Source organism: Mytilus galloprovincialis, chromosome 5 (genome assembly GCF_965363235.1).
Source record: "Mytilus galloprovincialis chromosome 5, xbMytGall1.hap1.1, whole genome shotgun sequence".
Classification (NCBI taxonomy): domain Eukaryota; kingdom Metazoa; phylum Mollusca; class Bivalvia; order Mytilida; family Mytilidae; genus Mytilus; species Mytilus galloprovincialis.
Window position 1 is genome coordinate 922,707 of NC_134842.1, and position 16,032 is coordinate 938,738.

Here is a 16,032-nt window from a genome sequence, read left to right on the forward strand (position 1 = left end):
AGTGGACTTTGACGAGGGTTAGCAGATTCAACTCTACATATGGCACCATTCGTGTCGCTCATGTTATTAAAAACCCAGCACAAATTCTTATTTGGTAGGTCACTTTCATGAAAAGGACAGGGGTTTGAAACATATCCATATATGTGTTGAAATCGTTGTATTTACGGCCTTGCTTTATCTTGGAATGGGTAGGTTATTGAGTTTTTCACTAAGGAGGGTAGAGGGTCAGGTTATGGTTATTGGATTGACTGAAGTGTACGGCCGCACTTTTCGTCTTCTCTGTTTGTTTTTTTTTTGTTTTTTTTTTGGTCAGTGTGTTAACGTGGGCAGTGGACTTTGACGAGGGTTAGTAAGGTGCACTGTTTCATCTTTTCGAATGTTTGCCCTTTTTGTGACTGCGCATGCGTCAGAAATTTCAAAAAATTATATCTATGTACAAAGTATGAAAAGTGCCTTTGACTTCAATCGTCAAACAGGTGTAGAATGAATTCGAATAGAGATATTTTCTTAAAGTTGAAAAGACGATCTAGAGGATAGCAACTTATTGGTTTTACTAAAGTGTACGGCTGCACTTTCCGACCTCACTTAAGAAATGTTTGTTTGAGATTAAAGCCTATCGCCAACATTAACCCAAACACCTATACAAAATATAACGATAATCTTTGCCGTAGTCTTGGTTTAGATATTCTAATTAACGCAAACGTTAAACTTAATCCTGACCTAAACCCTTATTCTAACCCTTACCCTATCTCTAAATTGTTATGTTGAAGGTCTTACTTGGTCTGATCGGATTGAAATAATTAAAATATGACCTCAAAGGGCCAACATAACAATAAATTTCCGTCCTGTAGATTTTCTATTTATCTTTTCGGAAAAGTTAACTTTCAAAAAAAATATCTATATTTAAATCCATTGTCGTTACGAAAGAGATGCTCGTCCCGAAAAAGGTGATGAATCTTATCGCAAACCTTAACATTGACCCTTACTATTACCCTTACCCTAACGGTAATTCTAACTATAAACTGTTATTTTGGAGGTCTTACTTTATCAGTGGATCGGATTCAATGAGTTTCCGGCCTCTAGACCGCTTTTTTTTATCTTTATTAACAGTTTACTTTAAAAAAAATTTCTCTATTCAAATACATTGTCGTCCCGAAACAGATGATCTTCCCGTTTAAGATGGTCGTCCCGAAAAAGATGCTGGACAAGTATCCTCGAAACGACGACTTATGTTTCAATAATTGTCACATCATTTAGGAATAAAGACCCAAACAAAAAATTCTTTAAAATAAATATGTTGAAGGCCTTACTTTATCTCGGCAGGGATATATATTACTAGTCTTTGGGGAAAATAAAGGTAACAGTAGTATACCGCTGTTCGAAATTCATAAATCGATTGAGAAAACATCAAATCCGGGTTACAAACTAAATCTGAGGGAAACACATCAAATATAAGAGGTGGACTACGATACAACAGAAACACATAATTAAAAGAGGGACGAAAGATACCAAAGGGACAGTCAAACTCATAAATCTAAAACAAACTGACAACGCCATGGCTAAAAATGAAAAAGACAAACAGAAAAGCAATAGTACATATGAAACACCATAGAAAACCTAAGAATAAACAACACGAACCCCATTAAAATATAATACACACAGAAACGAACTATGATTTAACAATGGACATTGTCCTGACTAAGAGAAAAAATGGCGGATTAAACCTGGCTTTGTTGCATGCCAAACCTCCTGCTTTTATGGCAATATTAAATATAACATTAAAATGATAACACTACATGTCAGGACTACAATACAAATAAATTGGAGAAAATATACGACAGAGCAACAAACAATTAATAGCCAACAAAAGAAACCTAGGTAAAAAAAATAATACGGCTGACGTGCGCCACGTCCACACAAAACCAACCATCGACGACCAGATGAAAAAGGTTTGAAATCTAAAACAAGTACAAAGCCAAACCTAGTAGTTAAGGCACGAGTCAATAGAGATATTGTCAAACATATCTCTTTATTAATCATGATTTATTGTAATCAAATCATGAATTAGATTAAATCATCTTACAATTGAATAATGTAGCTCGTGTATTGTAATATTTCATTTCAAGTACACATGTATTTCCTTTGAAAAATCAAAGAAAAATAAAAAAAGAAAAAGACTTTGCATGAATAAACGATACACAAAATATCATTTCGGAAAAGTTAACTTTCAAAAAAAAAAAATAATTTAAATCCATTGTCGTTACGAAAGAGATGCTCGTCCCGATTACGATGGTCGTCCCGAAAAAGGTGATGAACCTTATCGCAAACCTTAACATTGACCCTTACTATTACCCTTACCCTAACGGTAATTCTAACTATAAACTGTTATTTTGGAGGTCTTACTTTATCAGTGGATCGGATTAAATGACTTTCCGGCCTCTAGATCGCTTTTTTTTTTTATCTTTATTAACAGTTAACTTTAAAAAAAAATCTCTCTATTCAAATACATTGTCGTCCCGAAACAGATGATCTTCCCGCTTAAGATGGTCGTCCCGAAAAAGATGCTGGACAAGTATCCTCGAAACGACGACTTATGTTTCAATAATTGTCACATCATTTAGGAATAAAGACCCAAACAAAAAATTCTTTAAAATAAATATGTTGAAGGTCTTACTTTATCTCGGCAGGGATATATATTACTAGTCTTTGGGGAAAATAAAGGTAACAGTAGTATACCGCTGTTCGAAATTCATAAATCGATTGAGAAAACATCAAATCCGGGTTACAAACTAAATCTGAGGGAAACACATCAAATATAAGAGGTGGACTACGATACAACAGAAACACATAATTAAAAGAGGGACGAAAGATACCAAAGGGACAGTCAAACTCATAAATCTAAAACAAACTGACAACGCCATGGCTAAAAATGAAAAAGACAAACAGAAAAGCAATAGTACATATGAAACACCATAGAAAACCTAAGAATAAACAACACGAACCCCATTAAAATATAATACACACAGAAACGAACTATGATTTAACAATGGACATTGTCCTGACTAAGACAAAAAATGGCGGATTGAACCTGGCTTTGTTGCATGCCAAACCTCCTGCTTTTATGGCAATATTAAATATAACATTAAAATGATAACACTACATGTCAGGACTACAATACAAATAAATTGGAGAAAATATACGACAGAGAAACAAACAATTAATAGCCAACAAAAGAAACCTAGGTAAAAAAAATAATACGGCTGACGTGCGCCACGTCCACACAAAACCAACCATCGACGACCAGATGAAAAAGGTTTGAAATCTAAAACTAGTACAAAGCCAAACCTAGTAGTTAAGGCACGAGTCAGTAGAGATATTGTCAAACATATCTCTTTATTAATCATGATTTATTGTAATCAAATCATGAATTTGATTAAATCATCTTACAATTGAATAAATGTAGCTCGTGTATTGTAATATTTTATTTCAACTACACATGTATTTCCTTTGAAAAATCAAAGAAAAATAAAAAAGAAAAAGACTTTTGCATGAATAATCGATACACAAAATATCACTTTTTTTCATCTATTCTACCGTCTTCAAGCATACATCTCAGTGTCTGCTTAATGATCTTCTGAAATAATGTCAACTACTTCATCGAACAGTTCTTGCCTAATTTCGGCCACGGATTCTGCTTTCTGGTAAGCGTAGCCGTAGAACATGTTGCGCACTCCTTCAACAACTGCTATACGTAGACGTAGAGAGTATTGGAAAGACTTGTTGTCAGTCATGGCTTTTTTGTATCTGTTTCCAAGTGCGTCTAAAGAGTGATTCAAATGGACAATCTGTTCACATGCTCTCTTGAATCGACGTTCATTCTCAACCAGTTTAAACCTCTTGTTGAAGTTACTTATTTGTACGATAGCTTTCATGATTGTAGTTGCTAGCACTAAATAATTGAAATGATAGATCTTCTAAGTGACAATCTGAAATTTAGAATTAATAGAGTTAAAAGATAAAACGCGAAATGTCATCAATCTTTTTCACGGTGTATGAGAACATTTTTGACTGACTTACTGTTAACCCCAACATAAATGGGCGATATTTTGTTTAAGAATAATCGTTCAAGACATCAATTGACTAATGCACAAACAAATTAGGAAGTACTTAATAAATAAGACGCGGAATGTAATATATCTTTCTCGCGTTGTATGAAAACATTTAATATAACACAGTTTTCTCTAACATAAAAGGACGAATTAATTAAATAAAATATTGTTCAAGATGTCTATTGGCATCTATACAATAAAAATATGATGTAGTTTATAAATAAGACACGCAATGTTAACTGGCTGTCTCTTGGGGGATGACAACATTTGATGGACTTAATGTTTAAACATTTCCTTTAAAATAAATTGAACAAAAATCATATTGAAACTGATCTTATTACAGAGTATGACAAGCCTATAGTGAATACTTTTATAAATTTTCCCTTTTATGTGTTAATTTTCGTGCAGAAGCATAGACATCGCGCCGAAGGTGCGGGTTGATCATTTTCTTCTGGTATAACTGGTAGGTATAATCCTAGCCCTGTGTTACCCCAAATATTAATGGACGAAATGATTATTACAACACTAGTTTAAGACGACATTTTCTACGGATCGATCAACTTTTCGGGACGACAATGTCCTCCCGGATGCTTAATATGTGATCTCAAGTAATGCAACAAAAACTGATGTGCTGGGAGTATTTGCCAAACCTTAACACTTTTTAATAACTGTGTTAACACCAATATTAATTAAGGATTTATACAAAAAAATGACGATTGGTCTATGTACAATAGAAATAAAAAAGTAGTTTGTAAATAAGACACGCTATGGCAATTGTCCCTATCATGATGGAAGACAACATTAAATTTTTGAAGGGACGACAATTTTTGTCGGGACGACAATGTCCTCCCGGATGCTAAATATGTGATCAAGTAATGGAACAAAACTGATGAATGGGAAGTGTTTGCCAAACCTTAACACTTTAAATTGACTGTGTTACCCCAAATATTAATGAACGAAATGATTTATACAACACTAGTTTAAGACAACAATTGGTATATGTACATTAAAAATACAACAGTAATTGATCAATAAGACACACAATGTTAATTGTCCCTCAAATTGACTTTGTAACCCCGAATATTAATGGACGAAAGTTAATATAAAAACTGACTTTCTTAAAGTGTATGAAAAGAATCTTTTTGATATCATTTTGAAATTTGTCTTTCTATATGTGACAATTTTCGTGCGGAAGCATCAATCGTCGTCCCGCAGATACGGATCGATCAACTTTTCGGGACGACAATTTTGGTCGGGACGACAATGTCCTCCCGGATGCTTAATATGTGATCTCAAGTAATGGAACAAAAACTGATGTGCTGGGAGTGTTTGCCAAACCTTAACACTTTTAAATAACTGTGTTATCCCCAATATTAATTAAGGATTTATACCAAAAAATGACGATTGGTCTATGTACAATAGAAATAAAAAGTAGTTTGTAAATAAGACACGCAATGTCAGATGAGTGAATAAGTAATGCATCAAAAAATTATCTTCGGACAGTGACAAACCTCAACACGCTTTATTGAAACACAATCTACTGTGATGGGCAAATAATTGTTCGAGACGGCAATTGGCCTATATACAATACGAAATATGGTATAGTTTAGAAAGAAGACACGCAATGTAAACTGTCTTTCTTACAGTGTATAACATATGCAATTGCAACTGGCTTGCTATTTCAAAGTTTACCCTAACATAATTGGACAAGAACATATATAAATAAAACTGACCTTATCTTTGTGCTTGACAAACTTATACTGAAGACTTTTTTAAAATTTTCCTTTTTATGTGACAATTATCGTACGGAAGCATAAGTCGTCGTCCCGCAGATGCTGGACGATCATCTTTTTCGGGACGACATTCGTAATCGGGACGACCAGCTGGTTCGGGACGACAATCGTAATCGGGACGACCAGCTGGTTCGGGACGACAATGTCCCCTGGATTCTATGAAGATTAACAAAAAAATTTCTTCGCACAGTGTATGACAAACTTCAACACTCTTTATTGATACAAATCATCCATCTTTTAGATATTCAAATACTCCTTCGAGAGGTCAATTGGCTTATGCAGAATAAGAAATATTAAGCAGTAAATACTCAACACACGCAATAAAAACTGTTTTGCTTGCAATGTAAGAACATATATCAATTGACTTACTGTTACAAAGAGTACCCTAACATAAATGGACGTATGTTATTTGAATCTTGTCATACACCGCAAAAAGGTCAACTTACATTACGTGTCTTATGCATTAAGTACTATATAAATTTATTGCACATATAGGCGTTCCGATTTTTTAAAATTCTTTCTTTTCTTTATTTATCAAGTTATTCATTAATCTATTTATTCATTTCTTTATTTTAATTGTTGCTCGATATATTCCTTTTTATAAAATGTTATTTTTTCATTCTAAATTATGTCAATAAGGCAGCAACCATTTGATTTTCTGGGGGGGGCCATGGTTTTTTTTTCTGGACAATTTTTTTTTTCACCAATGGCGAAAAACAATCTATTTTTTTCGCGACAAGTCAAAAACAATTTTTTTCTTTCAATTTTAGCATTACATATAGTGGCAGCTGAGGGTGAAACAAACTGAACAAAATAGAGATAGTACACTTTAATTTTTTTGATAACTTTTTCAAATCAACTTGGATGTTCTTCAAACTTTGCAGCTATCTTACATATATATTAAGCTTACTGAATCCCATGTCAATTAGTTATTTGTTGTATTGCTGTAAAATTTAAGAATTTAAAGTTATCTTGGTATAAAAAAAGCTAGGATTTGCAATTCGGAGAAAATAGAGATAGTACACTTTAATTTTTTTATTAACTTTTTCAAATCAACTTGGATGTTCATCAAACTATGCAGCTATCTTACATATATATTAAGCTTATTGAATCCCAGGTCAATTAGTTATTTGTTGTATTGCTGTAAAATTTAAGAATTAAGTTATCTTGGTATAAAAAAGCTAGGATTTGCAATTCGGACAAAATAGAGATAGTACACTTTAAATTTTTTAATAACTTTTTCAAATCAACTTGGATTTTCATCAAACTATGTAGGTATCTTAGATATTTATTAAGCTTACTGAATTCCATGTCATTTAGTTTTTTGTTGTATTGCTGTAAAATTTAAAAATTAAATTACTCTGGGTCAAAAAAGCTAGAATTTTTAGTTCGAACAAAATGGACATAGTACACTTTAATTTTTTTAATAACTTTTTCAAATCAACTTGGATGTTCATCAAACTATGCAACTATCTTACATAAATATAAAGCTTACTGAATCCCGTGTCAATTCGTTATTTGTTGTATTGCTGTAAAATTTAAGAATTAAAAAGTTATCTTGGTATAAAAAAGCTAGGATTTGCAATTCGGACAAAATAGAGATAGTACACTTTAAATTTTTAATAACTTTTTCAAATCAACTTGGATGTTCATCAAACTATGCAACTATCTTACATAAATATTAAGCTTACTGAATCCCATGTCAATTCGTTATTTGTTGTATTGCTGTAAAATTTAAGAATTAAAAAGTTATCTTGGTATAAAAAAGCTAGGATTTGCAATTCGGACAAAATAGAGATAGTACACTTTAAATTTTTAATAACTTTTTCAAATCAACTTGGATGTTCTTCAAACTTTGCAGCTATCTTACATATATATTAAGCTTACTGAATCCCATGTCAATTAGTTATTTGTTGTATTGCTGTAAAATTTAAGAATTAAAGTTATCTTGGTATAAAAAAGCTAGGATTTGCAATTCGGACAAAATAGAGATAGTACACTTTAATTTTTTTAATAACTTTTTCAAATCAACTTGAATTTTCATCAAACTATGTAGGTATCTTAGATATATATTAAGCTTACTGAATCCCATGTCATTTAGTTTTTTGTTGTATTGCTGAAAAATTTAAAAATTAAATTACTCTAGGTCAAAAAAGCTAGAATTTGCAGTTTGAACAAAATGGACATACATGTAGTACACTTTAATTTTTTTAATAACTTTTTCAAACAACTTGGATGTTCTTCAAACTATGCGGCTATCCTATATATATATTAAGCTTACTGAATCCCATGTCAATTAGTTATTTGTTGTATTGCTGTAAAATTTAAGAATTTAAAGTTATCTTGGTATAAAAAAGCTAGGATTTGCAATTAGGACAAAATAGAGATAGTACACTTTAAATTTTTTAATAACTTTTTCAAATCAACTTGGATTTTCATCAAACTATGTAGGTGTCTTAGATATTTATTAAGCTTACTGAATTCCATGTCATTTAGTTTTTTGTTGTATTGCTGTAAAATTTAAAAATTAAATTACTCTGGGTCAAAAAAGCTAGAAATTTCAGTTCGAACAAAATGGACATAGTACACTTTAATTTTTTTAATAACTTTTTCAAATCAACTTGGATGTTCATCAAACTATGCAACTATCTTACATAAATATTAAGCTTACTGAATCCCATGTCAATTCGTTATTTGTTGTATTGCTGTAAAATTTAAGAATTAAAGTTATCTTGGTATAAAAAAGCTAGAATTTGCAGTTCGAACAAAATAGAGATAGTACACTTTAATTTTTTTGATAACTTTTTCAAATCAACTTGGATGTTCTTCAAACTTTGCAGCTATCTTACATATATATTAAGCTTACTGAATCCCATGTCAATTAGTTATTTGTTGTATTGCTGTAAAATTTAAAAATTAAAGTTATCTTGGTATAAAAAAGCTAGGATTTGCAATTCGGACAAAATAGAGATAGTACACTTTAATTTTTTTAATAACTTTTTCAAATCAACTTGAATTTTCATCAAACTATGTAGGTATCTTAGACATAAATTAAGCTTACTGAATCCAATGTCATTTAGTTTTTTGTTGTATTGCTGAAAAATTTAAAAATTAAATTACTCTAGGTCAAAAAAGCTAGAATTTGCAGTTTGAACAAAATGGACATAGTACACTTTAATTTTTTTAATAACTTTTTCAAACAACTTGGATGTTCTTCAAACTATGCGGCTATCCTATATATATATTAAGCTTACTGAATCCCATGTCAATTAGTTATTTGTTGTATTGCTGTAAAATTTAAGAATTTAAAGTTATCTTGGTATAAAAAAGCTAGGATTTGCAATTCGGACAAAATAGAGATAGTACACTTTAAATTTTTTAATAACTTTTTCAAATCAACTTGGATTTTCATCAAACTATGTAGGTATCTTAGATATATATTAAGCTTACTGAATTCCATGTCATTTAGTTTTTTGTTGTATTGCTGTAAAATTTAAAAATTAAATTACTCTGGGTCAAAAAAGCTAGAATTTTCAGTTCGAACAAAATGGACATAGTACACCTTAATTTTTTTAATAACTTTTTCAAATCAACTTGGATGTTCATCAAACTATGCAACTATCTTACATAAATATTAAGCTTACTGAATCCCATGTCAATTCGTTATTTGTTGTATTGCTGTAAAATTTAAGAATTAAAGTTATCTTGGTATAAAAAAGCTAGGATTTGCAATTCAGACAAAATAGAGATAGTACACTTTAAATTTTTTAATAACTTTTTCAAATCAACTTGAATTTTCATCAAACTATGTAGGTATCTTAGATATATATCAAGCTTACTGAATCCCATGTCATTGAGTTTTTTGTTGTATTGCTGTAAAATTTAAAAATTAAATTAATCTAGGTGAAAAAAGCTAGAATTTGCAGTTCGAACAAAATAGAGATAGTACACTTTAATTTTTTTGATAACTTTTTCAAATCAACTTGGATGTTCTTCAAACTTTGCAGCTATCTTACATATATATTAAGCTTACTGAATCCCATGTCAATTAGTTATCTGTTGTATTGCTGTAAAATTTAAAAATTAAAGTTATCTTGGTATAAAAAAGCTAGGATTTGCAATTCGGACAAAATAGAGATAGTACACTTTAATTTTTTTAATAACTTTTTCAAATCAACTTGAATTTTCATCAAACTATGTAGGTATCTTAGATATATATTAAGCTTACTGAATCCCATGTCATTTAGTTTTTTGTTGTATTGCTGAAAAATTTAAAAATTAAATTACTCTAGGTCAAAAAAGCTAGAATTTGCAGTTTGAACAAAATGGACATAGTACACTTTAATTTTTTTAATAACTTTTTCAAACAACTTGGATGTTCTTCAAACTATGCGGCTATCCTATATATATATTAAGTTTACTGAATCCCATGTCAATTAGTTATTTGTTGTATTGCTGTAAAATTTAAGAATTTAAAGTTATCTTGGTATAAAAAAGCTAGGATTTGCAATTCGGACAAAATAGAGATAGTACACTTTAAATTTTTTAATAACTTTTTCAAATCAACTTGGATTTTCATCAAACTATGTAGGTATCTTAGATATTTATTAAGCTTACTGAATTCCATGTCATTTAGTTTTTTGTTGTATTGCTGTAAAATTTAAAAATTAAATTACTCTGGGTCAAAAAAGCTAGAATTTTCAGTTCGAACAAAATGGACATAGTCCTCTTTAATTTTTTTAATAACTTTTTCAAATCAACTTGGATGTTCATCAAACTATGATGTCAATTCGTTATTTGTTGTATTGCTGTAAAATTTAAGAATTAAAGTTATCTTGGTATAAAAAAGCTAGGATTTGCAATTCGGACAAAATAGAGATAGTACACTTTAAATTTTTTAATAACTTTTTCAAATCAACTTGGATTTTCATCAAACTATGTAGGTATCTTAGATATATATTAAGCTTACTGAATCCCATGTCATTGAGTTTTTTGTTGTATTGCTGTAAAATTTAAAAATTAAATTAATCTAGGTCAAAAAAAGCTAGAATTTGCAGTTCGAACAAAATAGAGATAGTACACTTTAATTTTTTTGATAACTTTTTCAAATCAACTTGGATGTTCTTCAAACTTTGCAGCTATCTTACATATATATTAAGCTTACTGAATCCCATGTCAATTAGTTATTTGTTGTATTGCTGTAAAATTTAAGAATTAAAGTTATCTTGGTATAAAAAAGCTAGGATTTGCAATTCGGACAAAATAGAGATAGTACACTTTAAATTTTTTAATAACTTTTTCAAATCAACTTGAATTTTCATTAAACTATGTAGGTATCTTAGATATATATTAAGCTTACTGAATCCCATGTCATTGAATTTTTTGTTGTATTGCTGTAAAATTTAAAAATTAAATTAATCTAGGTCAAAAAAGCTAGAATTTGCAGTTCGAACAAAATAGAGATAGTACACTTTAATTTTTTTGATAACTTTTTCAAATCAACTTGGATGTTCTTCAAACTTTGCAGCTATCTTACATATATATTAAGCTTACTGAATCCCATGTCAATTAGTTATTTGTTGTATTGCTGTAAAATTTAAGAATTAAAGTTATCTTGGTATAAAAAAGCTAGGATTTGCAATTCGGACAAAATAGAGATAGTACACTTTAATTTTTTTAATAACTTTTTCAAATCAACTTGAATTTTCATCAAACTATGTAGGTATCTTAGATATATATTAAGCTTACTGAATCCCATGTCATTTAGTTTTTTGTTGTATTGCTGAAAAATTTAAAAATTAAATTACTCTAGGTCAAAAAAGCTAGAATTTGCAGTTTGAACAAAATGGACATAGTACACTTTAATTTTTTTAATAACTTTTTCAAACAACTTGGATGTTCTTCAAACTATGCGGCTATCCTATATATATATTAAGCTTACTGAATCCCATGTCAATTAGTTATTTGTTGTATTGCTGTAAAATTTAAAAATTAAAGTTATCTTGGTATAAAAAAGCTAGGATTTGCAATTCGGACAAAATAGAGATAGTACACTTTAATTTTTTTAATAACTTTTTCAAATCAACTTGAATTTTCATCAAACTATGTAGGTATCTTAGATATATATTAAGCTTACTGAATCCCATGTCATTTAGTTTTTTGTTGTATTGCTGAAAAATTTAAAAATTAAATTACTCTAGGTCAAAAAAGCTAGAATTTGCAGTTTGAACAAAATGGACATAGTACACTTTAATTTTTTTAATAACTTTTTCAAACAACTTGGATGTTCTTCAAACTATGCGGCTATCCTATATATATATTAAGCTTACTGAATCCCATGTCAATTAGTTATTTGTTGTATTGCTGTAAAATTTAAGAATTTAAAGTTATCTTGGTATAAAAAAGCTAGGATTTGCAATTCGGACAAAATAGAGATAGTACACTTTAAATTTTTTAATAACTTTTTCAAATCAACTTGGATTTTCATCAAACTATGTAGGTATCTTAGATATTTATTAAGCTTACTGAATTCCATGTCATTTAGTTTTTTGTTGTATTGCTGTAAAATTTAAAAATTAAATTACTCTGGGTCAAAAAAGCTAGAATTTTCAGTTCGAACAAAATGGACATAGTCCTCTTTAATTTTTTTAATAACTTTTTCAAATCAACTTGGATGTTCATCAAACTATGATGTCAATTCGTTATTTGTTGTATTGCTGTAAAATTTAAGAATTAAAGTTATCTTGGTATAAAAAAGCTAGGATTTGCAATTCGGACAAAATAGAGATAGTACACTTTAAATTTTTTAATAACTTTTTCAAATCAACTTGGATTTTCATCAAACTATGTAGGTATCTTAGATATATATTAAGCTTACTGAATCCCATGTCATTGAGTTTTTTGTTGTATTGCTGTAAAATTTAAAAATTAAATTAATCTAGGTCAAAAAAAGCTAGAATTTGCAGTTCGAACAAAATAGAGATAGTACACTTTAATTTTTTTGATAACTTTTTCAAATCAACTTGGATGTTCTTCAAACTTTGCAGCTATCTTACATATATATTAAGCTTACTGAATCCCATGTCAATTAGTTATTTGTTGTATTGCTGTAAAATTTAAGAATTAAAGTTATCTTGGTATAAAAAAGCTAGGATTTGCAATTCGGACAAAATAGAGATAGTGCACTTTAAATTTTTTAATAACTTTTTCAAATCAACTTGAATTTTCATTAAACTATGTAGGTATCTTAGATATATATTAAGCTTACTGAATCCCATGTCATTGAATTTTTTGTTGTATTGCTGTAAAATTTAAAAATTAAATTAATCTAGGTCAAAAAAGCTAGAATTTGCAGTTCGAACAAAACAGAGATAGTACACTTTAATTTTTTTGATAACTTTTTCAAATCAACTTGGATGTTCTTCAAACTTTGCAGCTATCTTACATATATATTAAGCTTACTGAATCCCATGTCAATTAGTTATTTGTTGTATTGCTGTAAAATTTAAGAATTAAAGTTATCTTGGTATAAAAAAGCTAGGATTTGCAATTCGGACAAAATAGAGATAGTACACTTTAATTTTTTTAATAACTTTTTCAAATCAACTTGAATTTTCATCAAACTATGTAGGTATCTTAGATATATATTAAGCTTACTGAATCCCATGTCATTTAGTTTTTTGTTGTATTGCTGAAAAATTTAAAAATTAAATTACTCTAGGTCAAAAAAGCTAGAATTTGCAGTTTGAACAAAATGGACATAGTACACTTTAATTTTTTTAATAACTTTTTCAAACAACTTGGATGTTCTTCAAACTATGCGGCTATCCTATATATATATTAAGCTTACTGAATCCCATGTCAATTAGTTATTTGTTGTATTGCTGTAAAATTTAAGAATTTAAAGTTAGCTTGGTATAAAAAAGCTAGGATTTGCAATTCGGACAAAATAGAGATAGTACACTTTAAATTTTTTAATAACTTTTTCAAATCAACTGGAATTTTCATCAAACTATGTAGGTATTTGAGACAGCATGTTTTAAAATATCTGAATATGAAACCAGTAGAAGAATATTAATAAAATACAAGAAGTAGTGTCACTTTTTATCGAGATCAATATCAATATTACTAACCTGACTCTTCTAAAGCTATCAATTTAGTGAAATTATTCATCCATATTGGCAAAAAGAACAGAATTTAAATGTTGTTGTATAATTTTCTAATTAAATAGAAAATAATAGCATCTTTATTTTATGCGACATCAATTTTTTTTTTCTTAACTTAAATTTCTTCGATTAATGTCTAACAAACCAATCTGAAGTTTAAAAAGTAGTCAATTATCAGACCAGTTCAAGAATATAAAGAAACACATAATTTTATCACTTTTTAATGCTTTTAGCTTAAATATAAGTAACATAAGACTACTAGAACTTTCATTTTTTGTAAATCTTTTCTTCCTAAGTGCTTCAATAACAGAATGATAATGCTGTTGTATAATATTCTAACAGAATTAAACATTACAATTTGAGACAGCATGTTTTAAAATATCTGAATATGAAACCAGTACAAGAATATTAATAAAATACAAGAAGTAGTGTCACTTTTTATTGAGATCGATATAAATATTACTCACCTGACTCTTCTAAAGCTATCAATTTTAGTAAATTTATTTCTCTGTATTGGCTAAAAGAACAGAATTTTAATGTCGTTGTATTATTTTCTAATAAATAGAAAATATTAGCATCTTTATTTTATGCGACAACATTGTTTAAAATTTCTTAACTTAAATTTCTTGTCATTAATGTCTAACAAACCAATTTGAAGTTTAAAAAAGTAATCAATTATCAGACCAGTTTAAGATTATTTAGAAACAAAAGAAATTTTGTCACTATTTAATGCCTTTAGCATAAATATAAGTAAATTAAGACTACTAGAACTTTCCTTTTTTGTAAAACTTTTCATCCTTAGTGCCAAAACTGACACAATGGTAAAGCCGTTGCATAATATTCTAACATTATTAAACATTACAATTTGAAACAGCATGTTTTGAAATAAGTAAATACATGAAATGTGAAATCAGTACAAGAATATTAATAAAATTAAAGAAGTAGTGTCACTTTTTATTTAGATCGATATAAATATTACTCACCTGACTCTTCTAAAGTAATCAATTATCAGACCAGTTCAAGAATATATAGAAACACATAATTTTATCACTTTTTAATGCTTTTAGGTACAGAGTATGAAAAGTGCCTTTGAATTCAACCTTCAATTAGGTGTAGAATGGATTCGAATAGAGATATTTTCTTAAAGTTAACTGTTCCGAAAAAACGAAAAGGCGATATAGAGGATGTAAACTTATTGGTTTTACAAAAGTGTACGGTCGCACTTTCTGACCTCTCCGAAGAAACGTTTGTAGTATATATTTTTTTGTCTTTTTGTCAGGGTTTTAGGTTAGGGTCAAGGTTAAGTCTTAGGGCTAGGTTTTGGAAAGTAACTTTGACGAGGGAAGTTGACGACTGTTAGTCAGGTGTCCTCTTTAATTTCTGTGCATGTCTGCCTTTTTCTTGGACTGCGCATGCGTCAGAAATTTCCAAAAATATATCTAAGTACAGAGAATGAAGAGTGCCTCAGACTTCAATCTTCTAACAGGTATAAAATGAATTTGAAGAGAGATATTTCCTGAAAGCAAACTGTTCCGAAAAGACTAAAAGGCGATCTAGAGGGTGGAACCTTATTGGTATCACTGCAGTGTACGGCCGTACTTTTCGACCTCTCTGAAAAAAAGTTTCTCCTTAGAATTGTTTTACATTGTCTTATTGGGGCGTTTTATAGCTGACTATGCGGTATGTGTTTTGCTCATTGTTGAAGGCCGTACAGTGACTTACAGTTGTTCATGTCTGTGTCATTTTGTTCTTTTGTGGATAGTTGTCTCATAGGCAATCATACCAGATCTTCTTTTTTGTATTTTTATGAAAAAAAAAATTAAGTCAGGGTTTTAGGTTAGGGTCAAGGTTCAATGTTTGAGTTAGGTTCAGGGAAGTGACTTTGACAAGGGTAAGTGAGGTGCCCTTTTCAACTCTGCGAATTTTTGTCCTTTTTATGACTGCGCATGCGTCAGAAATTTCCAA

General features: G+C 29.5%; 1 protein-coding gene and 1 long non-coding RNA gene across 2 annotated transcripts in view; one reads left to right on the forward strand and one right to left on the reverse strand.

Annotated features, from left to right (window-relative positions):
- Positions 1-3,464: 3,464 nt before the first annotated feature.
- Positions 3,465-5,976, reverse strand: LOC143074935 (uncharacterized). The gene is made up of 2 exons (XR_012978188.1): positions 5,843-5,976; positions 3,465-3,986 (listed from the first exon to the last, which is right to left on the reverse strand). It is a non-coding gene; the product is annotated as an uncharacterized LOC143074935 (long non-coding RNA).
- Positions 5,977-6,084: 108 nt separating this feature from the next.
- The window catches only part of LOC143074933 (uncharacterized), a 97,017-nt gene continuing 87,069 nt past the window's right edge, over positions 6,085-16,032 (forward strand). The window contains exon 1 of the transcript XR_012978185.1: positions 6,085-6,245. The gene's annotated coding sequence lies outside the window, so the exon portion shown is untranslated. The remainder of the gene's footprint in view (positions 6,246-16,032) is intronic.